The following is an 18,806-nucleotide window of genomic DNA, read 5'->3' on the forward strand; positions in this document are numbered from 1 at the left end:
CTTGCCATTTGGAGACACTACTAGAGTGCTCCAAACACATTCAATTGAAGTGCTGTATTAGGGTCGTAAATGCCCTATTATATAGCTATATAGAGACATTACTAGAGTGCTCCAAACACTTTCAATTGGAGTCCTATATTAGGGTTGTAAATGCCCCATTATATTGCTATATGGAGATATTACTAGAGTGCCCCAAACACCTTCTATTGGATTGTTGTATTAAGGTTGTAAATGACCTATTATATTTCCATATAGAGACACTACTGGAGTGCTCGAAACACCTTCAATTGGATTGTTGTATTCGGGTTGCAAATGCCCTATTATCTTGCCATTATGAGACATTGCCAGAGTACTCGAAGCAACTTCAATTGGAGTGTTGTATAACGGTTGTAAATGCCCTATTAACTTGCTATATAGAGATATTACTAGAGTGCTCCAAACACAATTTATTGGAGTGTTGTATTAGGGTTGTAAATGCCCATCTTGCCATTTGGAGACATTGCTAGAGTGCTCCAAACACTATCAATTGGAGTGTTGTATTAAGGTTGTAAATGCTCTATTATCTTGCCATATAGAGACACTACTAGAGTGCTCCAAACACATTGCATTGTTGTATTAAGGTTACAAATACCCTATTATCTTGCAATATAGAGTCTCTACTAGAGTGCTCCAAACACATTAAATTGGAGTGCAGTATTAGGGTCGTAAATACCTTATTATATTGCTATATAGAGACATTACTAGAGTGCTCCAAACACCTTCAATTGGAGTGTTGGATTAGGGTTGCAATTGCCCTATTATCTTGCCATTTGGAGACATCGCTTGAGTGCGCCAAACACTATCAACTGAAGTGTTGTATTACGGTTGTAAATGCCCTATTATATTGCCATATAGAGACACTACTAGAGTTCTCGAAAAAGCTTCAATTGAGGTGTTGTATTGGGTTGCAAATGCCCTATTATCTTGCAATAAAGAGTCCCTACTAGAGTGTTCCAAACACATTCAATTGGAGTGCTGTATTAGGGTCGTAAATGCCCCATTATATTGCTATATAGAGACATTACTAGAGTGCTCGAAACACCTTCAATTGAAGTGCTGTACTAGGGTTGTAAATGCCCCATTATATTGCTATATAGAGACATTACTAGAGTGCTCCAAACACCTTCTATTGGAGTGTTGTATTAGGGTTGTAAATGCCCTATTATCTTGTAATTTGATGACATTGCTAGACTGCTCCAAAGACCATCAATTGGAGTGTTGTATTAAGGTTGTAAATGACCTATTAGCTTGCAATATAGAATCCCTACTAGAGTGTTCAAAACAACTTCAATTGCAGTGTTGTATAACAATTGTAAATGCCCTATTAACTTGCTATATATAGACATTACTAGAGTGCTCCAAACACCTTCAATTGGAGTGTTGTACTAGGATTGTAAATGCCCCATTAACTGGCTATATAGTGAAATTACTAGAGTGCTCCAAACACCTTCTATTGGAGTGTTGTATAAGGGTTGTAAATGCCCTATTATCTTGCCATTTAGAGTCATTGCTAGAGTGCTCCAAACAATATCAAATGGAGTGTTGTATTAATGTTGTAAATGCCCAATTATCTAGCCATATATGGACACTAGTAGAGTGCTTCAAACACCTTCAATTGGAGTGTTGAATTAGGGTTGCAAATGCCCTATTATCTTGCAATATAGAGTCCCTAGTAGAGTGCTACAAACACATTCGATTGGAGTGCTGTATTGGGTTGGTAAATACCCCATTATATTACTATATAGAGATATTACTAGAGTACTCCAAACACCTTCAATTGGAGTGATGTAAATGCCCTATTATATTGCCATATAGAGACACTGCTAGAGTGCTCCAAACACATTCAATTGACGTGTTGTATTAGGGTTGCAAATGCCCCATCGTATTGCAATATAGAGTCCCTACTAGAGTGCTCCAAACACCTTCAATTGGAGTGCTGTATTAGTATTGTAAATGCCCCATTATATTGCTATATCACTAGAGTCCTCCAAACACATTTAATTGGAGTGCTGTACTTGGGTTGTAAATGCCATATTATCTTGCTATATAGGGACATTACTAGAGTACTCCAAACACCTTCAATTGGAGTGCCGTATTAAGGTTGTAAATGCCCTATTATATTGCCATATAGAGACACTGCTAGAGTGCTCCCAACACATTCAATTGGCGTGTTGTATTAGGGTTGCAAATGCCCCATCGTATTGCAATATAGAGTCCCTACTAGAGTGCTCCAAACACCTTCAATTGGAGTGCTGTATTAGGTTTGTAAAAGCCCGATTATATTGCTATATAGAGACATTACTAGAGTACTCCAAACACCTTCAATTGGAGTGATGTAAATGCCCTATTATATTGCCATATAGAGACACTGCTAGAGTGCTCCAAACACATTCAATTGACGTGTTGTATTAGGGTTGCAAATGCCCCATCGTATTGCAATATAGAGTCCCTACTAGAGTGCTCCAAACACCTTCAATTGGAGTGCTGTATTAGTATTGTAAATGCCCCATTATATTGCTATATCACTAGAGTCCTCCAAACACATTTAATTGGAGTGCTGTACTTGGGTTGTAAATGCCATATTATCTTGCTATATAGGGACATTACTAGAGTACTCCAAACACCTTCAATTGGAGTGCCGTATTAAGGTTGTAAATGCCCTATTATATTGCCATATAGAGACACTGCTAGAGTGCTCCCAACACATTCAATTGGCGTGTTGTATTAGGGTTGCAAATGCCCCATCGTATTGCAATATAGAGTCCTTACTAGAGTGCTCCAAACACCTTCAATTGGAGTGCTGTATTAGGTTTGTAAATGCCCGATTATATTGCTATATAGAGACATTACTAGAGTACTCCAAACACCTTCAATAGGAGTCTTGTATTAGGGTTGTAAATGCCCCATTATCTTGCTATATAGAGACATTACTACAGTGCTCCAAACACCTTCAATTGGAGTGTTGTACTAGGGTGGTAAATGTCCCATTATCTTGCTATATAGAGACATTACTAGAGTGCTCCAAACATCTTCTATTGGACTGCTGCATTAGGGTTGTAAATGCCCTATTATATTGCCATTTGGAGACATTGATAGAGTGCTCCAAACACTATCAATTGGAGTGTTGTATTAAGGTTGTAAATATCCTATTATCTTGCCATATAGAGATACAACTAGTGTGCTCGAAACACCTTCAATTGGGTTGTTGTATTAGGGTTGCAAATGCCCTTTTAATTTGCAATATAGAGTCCCTACTAGAGTGCTCCAAACACATTCAATTGGAGTGCTGCATTAGAGTCGTAAATACCCCATTGTATTGCTATATAGAGACATTACTAGAGTGCTCCAAACACCCTCAATTGGAGTGCTGTACTAGGGATGTAAATGCCCTATTATCTTGCTATATAGAGACATTACTAGAGTGCTCCAAACACCATGTATTGAAGTGTTGTATTAGGGTTATAAATGCCCTATTATCTTGCCATGTGGAGACATTGCTAGGGTCCACCAAACACTATCAATTGGAGTGTTGTATTAAGGTTGTAAATGCCCTATTATATTTCCATTTAGAGACACTACTAGAGTGCTCCAAACACATTCAATTGGGGTATTGTATTAGGCTTGCAAATGCCCTATTATCGTGCAATATGGAGTGCTGTATTGGGGTCGAAAATGCCCCATTATATTCCTATATAAACATTACTAAAGTGCTCGAAACACCTTCAATTGGAATGCTATACTAGGCTTGTAAATGCCCCATTATATTCCTATATAAACATTACTAAAGTGCTCGAAACACCTTCAATTGGGTTGTTGTATTAGGGTTGCAAATGCCCTTTTAATTTGCAATATAGAGTCCCTACTAGAGTGCTCCAAACACATTCAATTGGAGTGCTGCATTAGAGTCGTAAATACCCCATTGTATTGCTATATAGAGACATTACTAGAGTGCTCCAAACACCCTCAATTGGAGTGCTGTACTAGGGATGTAAATGCCCTATTATCTTGCTATATAGAGACATTACTAGAGTGCTCCACCTTCTAGTGGAATGTTGTATTAGGGTTATAAATGCCCTATTATCTTGCGATGTGGAGACATTGTAAGAGTGCTCGAAATACCATCAATTGGAGTGCTGTATTAGGGTCGTAAATACCCCATTATATAGCTATATAGAGACATTACTAGAGTGCTCTAAACACCTTCAATTGGAATGCTATACTAGGGTTGTAAATGCCCCATTATATGGCTATATAGAGACTTTACTAGAGTGCTCGAAACACCTTCTATTGGAGTGTTTTTTTAGGGTTGTAAATGCCCTATTATCTTCCCATTTGGAGACATTGCTAGAGTGCTCGAAAGACCGTCAATTGGAGAGTTCTATTAAGGTTGTAAATGCCCTATTATCTTGCCATATAGAGACACTACTAGAGTGCTCCAAACACTTTCAATTTGGGTGTTGTATTAGGCTTGCAAATGCCCTATTATCTTGCTATATAGAGTCACTTCTATAGTGCTCCAAACACATTCAATTGGAGTGCTGTATTAGGGTCGTAAATGCCCCATTATATTCCTATATAAAGACATTACTAGAGTGCTCCAAACACCTTGTATTGAAGTGTTGTATTAGGGTTATAAATGCCCTATTATCTTGCCATGTGGAGACATTGCTAGGGTGCACCAAACACTATCAATTGGAGTGTTGTATTAAGGTTATAAATGCCCTATTATCGTGCAATATAGAGTATGTACTACAGTGCTCCAAACTCATTCAATTGGAGTGTTGTATTAGGGTCGTAAATGCCCCATTTTATTCCTATATAAAGACATTGCTAGAGTGCTCCAAACAATTGGAGTGTTGTATTAAGGTTGTAAATATCCTATTATCTTGCCATATAGAGACAAAACTAGAGTGCTCCAAACACCTTCAATTGGGGTGTTGTATTAGGGTCGTAAATTCCCCATTTTATTCCTATATAAACACATTGCTAGAGTGCTCCAAACACTATCAATTGGAGTGTTGTATTAAGGTTGTAAATATCCTATTATATTGCCATATAGAGACACAACTAGAGTGCTCCAAACACCTAAATTGGATTGTTGTACTAGGGTGGTAAATGCCCCATTATCTTGCTATATAGAGACATTACTAGAGTGCTCCAAACACCTTCTATTGGTGCTACATTAGGGTTGTAAATGCCCTATTAGCTTGCCATTTGGAGACATTGATAGAGTGCTCCAAACACTATCAATTGGAGTGTTGTATTAAGGTTGTAAATATCCTATTATCTTGCCATATAGAGACACAACTAGAGTGCTCCAAACACCTTCAATTGGGGTGTTGTATTAGGGTTGCAAATGCCCTTTTAACTTGCAATATAGAGTCCCTACTAGAGTGCTCCAAACACATTCAATTGGAGTGCTGCATTAGAGTCGTAAATACCCCATTATATTGCTATATAGAGACATTACTAGAGTGCTCCAAACACCCTCAATTGGAGTGCTGTACTAGGGTTGTAAATGCCGTATTATCTTGCTATATAGAGACATTACTAGAGTGCTCCAAACACCATGTATTGAAGTGTTGTATTAGGGTTATAAATGCCCTATTATCTTGCCATGTGGAGACATTGCTAGGGTCCACCAAACACTATCAATTGGAGTGTTGTATTAAGGTTGTAAATGCCCTATTATATTTCCATTTAGAGACACTACTAGAGTGCTCCAAACACATTCAATTGGGGTATTGTATTAGGCTTGCAAATGCCCTATTATCGTGCAATATGGAGTGCTGTATTGGGGTCGAAAATGCCCCATTATATTCCTATATAAACATTACTAAAGTGTTCGAAACACCTTCAATTGGAATGCTATACTAGGCTTGTAAATGCCCCATTATATTACTATATAGAGACTTTACTATAGTGCTCCAAACACCTTTTATTGGAGTGTTGTATTAGGGTTGTAAATGCTCTATTATCTTGCCATTTGGAGACATTGCTAGAGTGCTCGAAAGACCATTAATTGGAGAGTTGTATTAAGTTTGTAAATGCCCTATTATCTTGCCATATAGAGACCCAACTAGAGTGCTCCAAACACCTTCAATTGGGGGTGTTGTATTAGGGTTGCAAATGCCTAGTTATAGTGCAATATAGGGTCCCTACTAGAGTGCTCCAAAAAGATTCAATTGGAGTGCTGTATTAAAGTTGTAAATGCACCATTATATTGCTATATAGAGAAACTACTAGAGTACTCGAAACACCTTCAATTGGGTGTTCTATTCGGCTTCCAAATGCCCTATTATCTTGCAACATAGGGTCTCTACTACAATGCTCCAAACACAAATTGGAGTGCTGTATTAAGGTCGTAAATGCCCCACTATATTCCTATATAGAGACATTACTAGAGTGCTCCAAACACCTTCAATAGGAGTGCTGTACTAGGGTCGTAAATGCCCCATTATATTGCTACATAGAGACATTAATAGAGTGCTCCAAACACCCTCAATTGGAGTGTTGTACTAGTGTTGCCAATGCCCTATTATCTTGCTATATAGAGACATTACTAGAGTGCTCCAAACACCTTCTATTGGAGTGTTGTATTAGGGTTCTAAATGCCCTATTATCTTGCCATTTGGAGACATTGCGAGAGTGCTCGAAAGACCATCAATTGGAGAGTTGTATTAAGGTTGTCAATGCCCTATAATCTTGCCATATAGAGACACAACTAGAGTGCTCCAAACTCCTTCAATTGGGGTGTTGTCTTAGGGTTGCAAATGCCCAGTTATATTGCAATATAGGGTCCCTACTAGAGTGATCCAAAAACATTCAATTGGAGTGCTGTATTAAAGCTGTAAATGCCCCATTATATTGCTATATAGACACACTACTAGATTGCTCGAAACACCTTCAATTGGGTGTTGTATTAGGCTTCCAAATGCCCTGTTATCTTGCAACATAGAGTCTCTACTACAGTGCTCCAAATACATTCAATTGGAGTGCTATATTAAGGTCGTAAATGCCCCATTATATTCCTATGTAGAGACATTACTAGAGTACTCCAACCACCTTCAATTGGAGTGCTGTATTAGGGTTGTAAATGCCCTATTATCTTCCCATTTAGAGACTGTTCTAGAGTGCTCCAAACACCTTCAATTGAGGTGTTGTATTAGGCTTGCAAATGCCCTATTATCGTGCAATATAGAGTCTGTACTACAGTGCTCCAAGCTTATTGAATTGGAGTGTTGTATTAGGGTCGTAAATGCCCCATTATATTCCTATATAAAGACATTACTAGAGTGCTCCAAACAGTATCAATTGGAGTGTTGTATTAAGGTTGTAAATATCCTATTATCTTGCCATATAGAGACACAACTAGAGTGCTCCAAACACCTTCAATTGGGGTGTTGTATTATGGTTGCAAATGCCCTATTGTCTTGCAGTATAGAGTCCCTACTACAGTGCTCCAAACAAATTCAATTGCAGTGCAGTATTAGGGTCTTAAATGCCCCATTATATAGCTATATAGAGACATTACTGGAGTGCTCCAAACACTTTCAAATGGAGTGCTGTATTAGGGTTGTAAATGCCCCATTATATTCCTATATAGAGACATTACTAGAGTGCTCGAAACACCTTCAATTGGAATGCTATACTAGGGTTGTAAATGCCCCATTATATTGCTATATGGAGACATTACTGGAGTGCTCCAAATACCTTCTATTGGAGTGTTGTTTTAGGGTTGTAAATGCCCTATTATCTTGCCATTTGGAGGCATTGCTAGATTGCTCGAAAGACCATGAATTGGAGTGTTGTACTAGGGTTGTAAATGCCCTATTATCTTGCTATATAGAGACATTACTAGAGTGCTCCAAACACCTTCAATTCGAGTGTTGTACGAGGGTCGTAAATGCCCCATTATATTGCTATATAGTGACATTACTAGAGTGCTCCAAACACCCTCAATTGGAGTGCAGTACTAGGGTTGTAAATGCCCCATTATCTTGCTATATAGAAACATTACTAGAGTGTTCCAAACACCTTCTATTGAAGTGTTGTATTAGGGTAGTAAATGCCCTATTATCTTGCAATTTGGAGACATTCCTAGAGTGCTCCAAACAATATCAATTGGAGTGTTGTATTATGGTTGTAAATGCCCTATTATATTGCCATTTAGAGACACTACTAGAGTGCTGCAAACACCTTCAATTGGGGTATTGTATTAGGCTTGCAAATGCCCTATTATCGTGCAATATAGAGTCTGTACTACATGCTCCAAGCTCATTCAATTGGAGTGTTGTATTAGGGTCGTAAATGCCCCATTATATTCCAATATAAAGACATTAATAGAGTGCTCCATACACATTCAATTGGAGTGCTGTATTAGGGTCGTAAATGCCCCATTATATTCCTATATAGAGACATTACTAGACTGCTCGAAACACCTTCAATTGGAATGATATATTAGGGTTGTAAATGCCCCATTATCTTGCTATATACATTACTAGAGTGTTCCAAACACCTTCTATTGTTGTGTTGTATTAGGGTTGTAAATGCCCTATTATCTTGCCATTTGGAGACATTGCGAGAGTGCTCCAAAGACCATTAATTGGAGAGTTGTATTAAGGTTGTAAATGTCCTATTATCTTGCCATATGAGACCCAACTAGAGTGCTCCAAACACCTTCAATTGGGGTGTTGTATTAGGGTTGCAAATGCCCTGTTATATTGCAATATAGGGACCCAACTAGAGTGCTCCAAAAACATTCAATTGGAGTGCTGTATTAAAGTTGTAAATGCCACATTATATTGCTATATAGAGAAACTACTAGAGTGCTTGAAACACCTTCAATTGGGTGTTGTATTTGGCTTCCAAATGCCCTACTATCTTGCAACATAGGGTCTCTACTACAGTGTTCCAAACACATTAAATTGGAGTGCTATATTAAGGTCGTAAATGCCCCATTATATTCCTATATAGAGACATTACTAGAGTGCTCCAAACACCTTCAATAGGAGTGCTGTACTAGGGTCGTAAATGCCCCATTATATTCCTATATAGAGACATTACTAGAGTGCTCCAAACACCTTCAATAGGAGTGCTGTACTAGGGTCGTAAATGCCCCATTATATTGCTACATAGAGACATTACTAGAGTGCTCCAAACACCCTCAATTGGAGTGTTGTACTAGTGTTGGAAATGTCCTATTATCTAGCTATATAGAGACATGACTAGAGTTCTCCAAACACCTTCTATTGGAGTGTTGTATTAGGGTTGCAAATGCCCTATTATCTTGCAATATTGAGTCCCTACTGGAGTGCTTCGAACACATTCAATTGGAGTGCTGTATTAGGGTCGTAAATGCCCCATTATATTGCTATATAGAGACATTACTAGAGTTCTCCAAACACCTTCTATTGGAGTGTTGTATTAGGATTGCAAATGCCCTATTATCTTGCAATATTGAGTCCCTACTGGAGTGCTTCGAACACATTCAATTGGAGTGCTGTATTAGGGTCGTAAATGCCCCATTATATTGCTATATAGAGACATTACTAGAGTGCTCCAAACACCATCAATTGGAGTGTTGTATTAGGGTTGTAAATGCCGTATTATCTTGCCATTTGGAGACATTGCTAGAGTGCACAAAACACTATCAATATTGGAGTGTTGTATTAAGGTTGCAAATGCCCTATTATCTTGCCATTTAGAGACACTACTAGAGTGCTCCAAACACCTTCAATTGGGGTGTTGTATTTGGCTTGCAAATGCCCTATTATCTTGCCATTTGGAGACATTGCTAAAGTGCTCCATACACCATCAATTGAAGTATTGTATTAAGGTTGTAAATGCCCTATTATATTGCAATGTAGAGACACTACTGGAGTGCTCCAAACACCTTCAATTGGTGTGTTGTATTAGGGTTGCAAACGCTCTATTATCTTGCAATATAGAGTCCCTACTAGAGTGCTCCAAACACATTCAATTGGAGAGCGGTATTAGGGTTGTAAATGCCCCATTATATTGCTATATAGAGACATTACTAGAGTGCTCCAAACACCTTCAATTGGAATGATGTACTAGGGTTGTAAATGCCCTATTATCTTGCTATATAGAGACATTACTAGAGTGCACTCGAGTAGTGTCTCCAATTGGAGAACTCTTGTAGTGTCTCCATATGGCAAGTAAAGATGCTAGTTGCAACCCTAATACAATGCTCAAATTGGAGGTCTTTGAAACACTCTAGTAGCTTTTCCAGACAACAAGAGAAATGGGTAGTTGCAACCCTAATACAACACTTTAATTGATGGTTTTTGTAGCAGTGTCTCCAAATGGCAAGAACAGGTGGTAGTTGTAACCCTAATACAACACTCCAATTAAAGGTCTTTGCAACACTCTAGTAGTGTCTCCAAATGGCTAGTAAAGAGGGTAGTTGCAATCCTAATACAACACTCCAATTGAAGGTCTTGGCAGCAAATAGTAGTGTCTCCATATGGCAAGAGAGGAAAGTGGTTGCAACGGTAATACAAAACTCCAATTGAAGGTCTTTGCAATACACTAGTAGTGTCTCCATATGGCAAGAGAAGAGGGGAGTTGCGGCCCTATTACAATACTCCAGCTGAAGGAGTTTGCAGTACTCTTGTAGTGTCTTGAGATGGAAAGTGAGGAGGGTGGTTGCAACCCTAATTCAACACTCAAATTTTAGGTCTTTACAACAATCGAGTGTCTTTATATGGCAAGAGAATAGGACCCTAATTTCAACACTCCAATTGATGATCTTTGCAGTACTCTAGTAGTGTCTCCAAATGTCAATGGAGGAGGGTAGTTGAAACCCTAATACAACACTCTAATTGAAGGTCTTTGCAACACTCTAGTAGTGTCTCTAAATTGCAAAGGAAGAGGGTAGTTTCAACCCTAATACAATACTCCAATTGAAGATCTTTGCAGCACACTAGTAGTGTCTCCAAATGACAAAAGAAAATGGTGGCTGCAACCATATTACAACACTCCAACTGAAGGACTTTGCAGCACACTAGCAGTGTCTCCAGGTGACAAAAGAAGAAGGTACTTGTAATCTTAATACAACATTCTGATTAAAGGTTTCTACAATACACTAGTAGTGTCTCCATATGGAAACATAAGAGGGTAATTGATGCCCAAATATAACACACTACAATTGAAGATCTTTCTTGCACTCTTGTAGTATCTTTATAGATGGAAAGAGAAGAGGATCGTAGCAACCCTAATACAACACTACGATTGAATGTTTTTTCAGCACTCTAGTAGTGTCTTTAAATGGCAAGGGAATATAGTAGTTGCAACCCTAATACAACTCTCCAACTGAAGATCTTGGCTACACTATAGTAGTTTCTCCAATTGGCAAAGGAAGATGATTGTTGCAACCCTAATACAATACTCCAATTGAAGGTCTTTGCAGAAAACTAGTAGTGTCTCCATATGACAAGAGAAGAGGGTAATTACAATCCTAATACAAGACTTCAATTGAAGGTCTTTGTAGCACTCTAGTAGTGTCTTCATATGGTAAGAGAATATGGTAATTGCAACCCTGATACAACACTCCAATTGAAAGTCTTTATAACACTTCAGTAGTGTCTCTAAATTACAAGGGAATTGGGTAGTTGCAACCCTAATACAACACTCCAATTGAAGGTTTTGGCAACACTCTAATATTTTCTTCATATGGCAAGAGAAGAGGGTAATAGCAACCCTAATACAACACTCCAATCGAAGGTATTTGTGGCACTCAATTAGTGTCTCCAATTGGCAAGAGAAGAGGGTAGTTCCAACCTTAATACAACACTCCAATTCTTTGCAACACTTTAGTAGTGTCTTCAGATGGCAAGAGAAGCGGGTAGTTGCAACCCTAATACAACACTCCAATTGAAGGTCTTTGCAACACTCTAGTCGTGTCACCAAATGGAATGGGAAGATGATAGTTGCAACTCTAATACAACACTCCAATTGAAGGTCTTGGCAGCACTCTTGAAGGTCTTTGCAACACTCTAGTCGTGTCACCAAATGGAATGGGAAGATGATAGTTGCAACTCTAATACAACACTCCAATTGAAGGTCTTGGCAGCACTCTTGTAACACTGGTGGTGAGTGCGGGTGACTGACCCGCACTGACTTCTGTTTTCCTTAAATTGCCTTTGAAATTTCTGTGAGTGCGAATGGGTTGACCCGCACTGCGGGTGGGGGCGTCTGCACTCATGAATTTCTGTGTTAACCTGAACTTTCCTGAAATTGGCTAAGTACTGGGTGTGGATGGGCCGACCAGCACTGGAGTCTCAGTGCGTCCGCACTAGGCTCGGACTTTTCCTGAAATTCTGTCGAAAATTTACTAAGTTCCGAGTGCGGGTGAAGTGAACGGCACTGCGGGTGAAGTGACCCGCACTCAGAGATTTCTATGTTAATTTGTATTTTCCGAAAACTGACTCAGTGCCGAGTGCAGGTGAAGTGACCCTCACTGCGGATGGATGACCCGCACCGACACCAGTTCTTTTCCCTGGAAGGCGCTGGAAAGACCTACTAAATGTTGAGTGTGTCCGCACTCAGATCTAGTGCGGGTGAGCGATCCGCACTGGATGAATCTGAGGGTTTATTTGCATAATTCCTTTGTTTCTCTCTCTCCCACTTCATTTCCTTTACCATTTTAAGTGAAATTTCACCCGAGAGAGAAGAAAAAGAGCGAGAGAGTTTCCCTTCCCTCTCTAACCCCCGATTGTTACGAGAAATCGAAGCTGGAACCGAGTAAGCGCCCGTGAATCTCTCCTAACTCTCCGATTCGGTATTCCTTTCTCTCTTTCTCTCTTTTGAAACCTCGAATTTTCTCGATTTCTCAGATTTTCGTGCTAAACTCGAGATTTGTGTTCGATTGCTCGAGGATTAATTCCTCTACACTCCTTGCTTGTTTATTTGTCAATCTTTTTCCCGATTTCCTTCCGATTCGTGGATTTTTATTTCTAGGGTTTCGTGCCAAAATTAAAATTGGGCATAATTGTGGATTGAATAGTTTAATCCGACCGATTAAACTTGTAATCGGTAGGGTTACCTCTTGATCTGGAATTTCTGAAACGTTTAATGACTAATTTGAAGTTTTGACCAAATTAGGGTTAACCAATCGGTAAATTGAACGGTTACGGGAACTGAATTTGTGAACCAAGATTAAACCTAGTGTACGTGTAATATAGGTGTAGGCTCGGTCGAGCAAGACTTCGTGGGGCAGTTCGAGACTCCCGATCCTTAACTAAGCGGTACGCTCGTCGTAAACAGGTGCGGGATTCTTGGACTTGTTTGATACTTTATTTTCAGGAATTAAACTGTTTATTCGTTTGTCATGTTGAATATCATTGATTGCATCATTGAATTGTGTAAAGCATTTGCATAGCCCAATCAAATTAAATTCGAATTGATGTGACTTGAGTGATTTGCATGCTGGTATGGTTGTAGGTTGTGTCGATCTATTATGATCTGATTTGATTGAAAGTCACCACGATTTGATATGTATGTGAATGGATTTACGAAGTTAAGCACTTGGATCCAATGAATTTGCAAAGTCGGGCTGTATGCTGGCTTTGATTCCCAGGATCCTAATGGCCTTAGGTGAACGGCCCTCAATGTTTCCCAGTACCGGTTGGGATGAGGGAGGATGATTATGTTATGATGTGTGAATTGGAATCGTAGGTGACTAGTGTGTAACATCTGTGGCTCGGTGGCATTCTCCTACGTGTTAATGCATTTGGACGGTTAATTGAATATTGCGAATATTGGAAACGATTCCAAAGAGAATTTTCTTCATTAGACTTGAACCAGACCTTAATAACTGTTAAGCCAAGCGATTACAGATGGGTGTCAGATAAAGGGTCCAGCTCAATGGAGCGTCTGTAGGTGTCAGTAACCCTACAGACGAGGGTTTGATAAAGGGTCCAGCTCGAAAGAACATCTGTAGTTGCTACAAGCCATAATGAGTCGAGTTAAGCCAAATAATTGTTGTGTTTGAAATTTATCTTGGAAATTCCGTTAACTGTGATTCATATGATTAATTGTTGTCGAGCATTGGCATTCTGTTATTTATGAAATTATATTGGTTTGAATTGTTTTTGGTTTGTGTTTCATTGTTGAATATGGAGTCTGATTGCAAGTCCAATAATCTAAACTGTGGCAAATTTCGCACTGAGAATTTATTCTCACCCCCACCCTTCGGGTTACTTTACAGGTACTGGTGCGACTGATTCCGGAGAGACACGCGAGTAGTAGGCCTTAGTAGTCGACCATCACAGGACCCTAGATATGTTTTGTGGTGTAGTTAGGATAGGCCTCATGGTTGGTATCCGGATGAGATACTTTTGTTGTATTATATTCTGACCAGACTGTGTACTCTGATTATATATTAGAAACTTGTTTTGTATTGCTTGTTGTTTGGATTAAATTGTTAATTGCCTTGTAAGCATACACGGCGTTGTATGCTTACGGCGGGGGACTGTTACGACCCGTGGCCGCGGGGTGTGACAATTGTTCACGAAAGGCCTTAAGGGAGATTTGCATGGGTAAGGATACGGCTCGTATCCCGCCGGAGCTACGACAGCTGGTGGCCGGTCGGAATTCGCTCAACCAGGTTCCTCTCCAAGCCATTAGAGATTTGATGAACATAAACCCCAACTTGATGCCGGTTGATGCAGCGGGTCAGGAATTGCACCAAATAGATCCAACTACACAAATGGCCAGAAACATAAGTCACATGGAACCAATCACACCAAGACTAACGGCTACTTCTCATGAGAATCAATCTCAAAAACCGAGCACCTACGTAAACCTGGCAGCTGATCCATTGTCATAGAGTCAGCTACGGATCCTACGAGAATGTTAGCGCAGCAGTCTCCAGAAATGAGAAACGACAAGGATATTGTCTCTGGAACTGACACAAACAATCATGTGACAATGCCTGAAGCAGGTCATTCCTTCCAATTCAAGGCGCAACGGAGAACAAAAAAAGATGACATGAGTCATAGGCGTCCACAAAAGATGCAGGACAAACAAAAGGAAGGAGGGACTAGTAGCCGAATAATGCTAAAATCAACCTCTTCTCACATGCAATTTAGGGGACGTGTGGAGAAAGGAAAGGGGCACCCTAGATCCGAAGAATCCCAACAGTTCACTCAAATGGGTGAAGCGGGTCCCGTAGGGAATGAAACAGGTATACGGCAATCGGCCAAGTAGACCACGGACACAGAGAAACAAGAAAGATCAACCTAAATCAAAACCAAAGCCCCAAACCACATGTGTTAATAGCCTCATTGAAGTCCTTATTACAGTTGTTACGAGCTCTCTTGGGCCGATACCTGGGCCGGTTAAAGTAACACCAACCAAAAGTAAAAAAATCAAATTAAACAGTGACGCAGGCCCTTTAAGGAGACAGGCCGAACAAACAACAAGGAAGCTAGTAGAAGGCAAAAAACACACAGATATTTCCCTCAACCCAGCCGGTCACTATGAAGTCAAGATCGATCAAGAACTTGGCGAGGCAATCGGCAAAGGATGTGGGATTGAAACTAAGGAAGTGTTTGATGCCTTAAAGGTTGACAACTACGCCAGACAGATTGAAGAAGAATTGCGCCAGAAGGACAAGATGAACCAGGGCAACAACTCTAATCCAAATTGGGAGGTCAAGCATAGGGTGAAGACCTCCTTGACTATGATGAGGATGAATACCTGCTAGATGCTGACCTAGCAACTGCTAAATCCTGCTAATTTTTGTTTAATTTGTAGATTTAAGGTCTCTCATGATTTACAAAAAAACAAACATTTTGACTTGGAATGTAATAAATGAAACCTAAAGCCCTTATTTTACTATTTAGTCCACTGTCAAACATGATCATTATCCTTAATTAGCTTTACAAACTGAAAGAGGAAAGGTATGCCCGATATAAGACCACCCTTAATTTTTTCCTAGCTTCCTTGATAATTAGCCAATTTTGTTTGACTATATATACTGATAGGAGATAATGATCAGTTCAGATCAATGGTTGAACTTTAAAAATAGAAGTATGAGTCGATCCGTAATATGCATATTATTTCTGTAATTAAGTTTCTGCAATGAAAAGGGCCTAAGCATCCATATTTTCAATATATATATAGTAACGCTACATGCTTTATAAATTAAAGTGGGTATTTTAATTTGCGCTCATATCTCTAGTTTCAAAGTTCAAAACGTCGATCTGAACCGTTCAAGTTGATATCCATATTAAATTGTGCTTGGAGACCAAATTTTATATTTTTTGAAAATATTTTACTATTTTTTAGAATTTTTTAAAATCACTGTTTTTTATGGTCCATAATTTTCTAAAAATTCTAAAAAAATAGTAATATTTTTAAAAAAAATATAAAATTTAGTCTCCAAGCACAATTTAATATGGATATCAACTTGAACGGTTCGGATCGACATTTTGAACTTTGAAATTAGAGATATGAGCGCAAATTAAAACACCCACTTTAATTTGCAAAGCATGGAAAGCTTACCCATTTTTTTTATTTATATTCAAAACAATAATTAAATTTCAAAAAATAACCAAAGTTGGGCATGATTTCGAAATCTACCCAAACCAAAATTTTTTTTTTGGTTATTTAGTCTAAAAGCGGAAAAAAAATTCCGATTTTAAAATTCCAAAATCATTGTCAAAAAAAAGGAAAAAATAAGAGAGAAACCGTAAAAAATTTTTCCTGTTTCACTATTTTTTTTTTCAGATTTTTATTTTATTTAAATAGAAATATTTATAATTTATTTATTTTTTATTGAAATATTTAGAAATATTTAATATATTTCTTTAAAAATAGATGGAATACTATATAATTTAATTTATTAGAAAGACTGATACAAATAACCCGGATCAACATTTTTCATTCCGGATTTTTTGGGGCTGTAAGAAAAATTAATATATTTATTTATGTGTTATTGGAAAAAAAATAAAAATGTTTGAATTCTCAGTTATTGATATCGGTTCAAAAGTCACTTCTAAGTAAATACATAAAATATTGTCATCTTTCTAGTACATTTAATTTCTAAAAAGTGGTATCTATTTTTGAAAAAAAAACAAGAAATTTAAGTTATTTAATGATTGTTATTAAAAAAAATCTCAAAATAGATACAACTTTTTATAAATTAAATGTACTAGAAGGATCACAATATTTTCTGTATTACCTAGAAGTGACTTTTAAACCGGGATCAATAACTCAGAATCCAAGCATTTTTATTTTTTTTCCAATAACTCATAAAGAAAAATATTATTTTTTCTTATAGCCGCAAAAAATCCGGCATTAAAAATGTTGATCCGAATTATTTGTATCAGTCTTTCTAATAAATCAAATTATATAGTCTTCCATCTATTTTCAAAAAAATATATTAAATATTTCTAATATTTCAATACAAAATATAAATAAATTATAAATATTTCTATTTAAATAAAAAAATCTGAAAAAAGAAAAAAAATAGTGAAACCGGAAAATTTTTTTGCTCTTGCTCTTTTCTTTTTTTTTTTGCAATGGTTTTGGAATTCTAAAACCGGAAAAAATTTTTCCGGTTTTAGATTGAATTACCGGAAAAAAAAATTTCCGGTTTTGGTAGATTTCAAAATCATGCCCAACTTTGATTATTTTTTGAAATTTAATTATTGTTTTGGATATAAATAAAAAAATCGGTAGCCTTACTCTATATATATAGAGTTAGGCTAAAATAAGCCATGGCTCATAGCGCGTTGGTGAGCCATGGCTCATTTTAAGCATTTTGAAAATTTAAATAACCGATATGAATCGTTCATCTTGTTTTCTATATTGAAATGTGCTTGGAGACCAAATTTTATATTTTTTGGAATTTTTTTACTATTTATTAAGCATTTTTAAAAATTGCTGATCCGATAGTCCAGAAAATTTTACTGTTTTTACTGTTCGCAGCAAAACAGTAATTTTCAAAAATGCTTAATAAATAGTAAAACAATTAAATATAAAATTTGGTCTCCAAGCACATTTCAATATGGAGGTCACATCTAACGGTTCGAATCGGTCGTTTGGACTTTCAAAATGAAAATACGGCATGAAGTACAAACGCTTGGTGAGCCATGGCTCACCCAAGTGAACCTCTATATATATTTATATATATATATAGAGCTAGGCTACGGTGAGTTGCGAAGTAAAGCGACTATTTTACTTCACGCTCATATTTTGCGATTTTAAAGTTCAAAACGTCGATCGGAACCGTTCATCTTGTTCTTCATATTGAAATGTGCTTGGAGACCAAATTTTACATTTTTTGGAATTTTTTTTTTATTTATTAAGCAATTTTGAAAGTCGCTGATCTGATGGTCCAGAAAATTTTACTTTTTTTTACTGTTCACAGCAAAACAGCAATTTTCAAAAATGCTTAATAAATAGTAAAAAAATTCCAAAAAATATAAAATTTGGTCTCCAAACACATTTCAATATGGATTAAACATCTAACGGTTCAGATCAGTCGTTTGGACTTTCAAAGTAAAAATACGGCGGGAAGTAGAAACGCGTTTTACTTCGCAACTCACCGTAGACTACCTCTATATATATATATATATATATATATATATAGAGTACGGCTAACGTGCTTCCTCTAGCATATGGGCCGAAATGCTTCCGGTGGAAATTTGAAATTTCAAAATCCAAAAAGTCGATCTGAACCGTTCATCTTCTTCTCCATATTAATATCTGCTTGGAGACCAAATTTTACATTT

The sequence above is a fragment of the Carex rostrata genome, chromosome 8 (genome assembly GCF_964058835.1).
Source record: "Carex rostrata chromosome 8, lpCarRost1.2, whole genome shotgun sequence".
NCBI lineage: Eukaryota > Viridiplantae > Streptophyta > Magnoliopsida > Poales > Cyperaceae > Carex > Carex rostrata.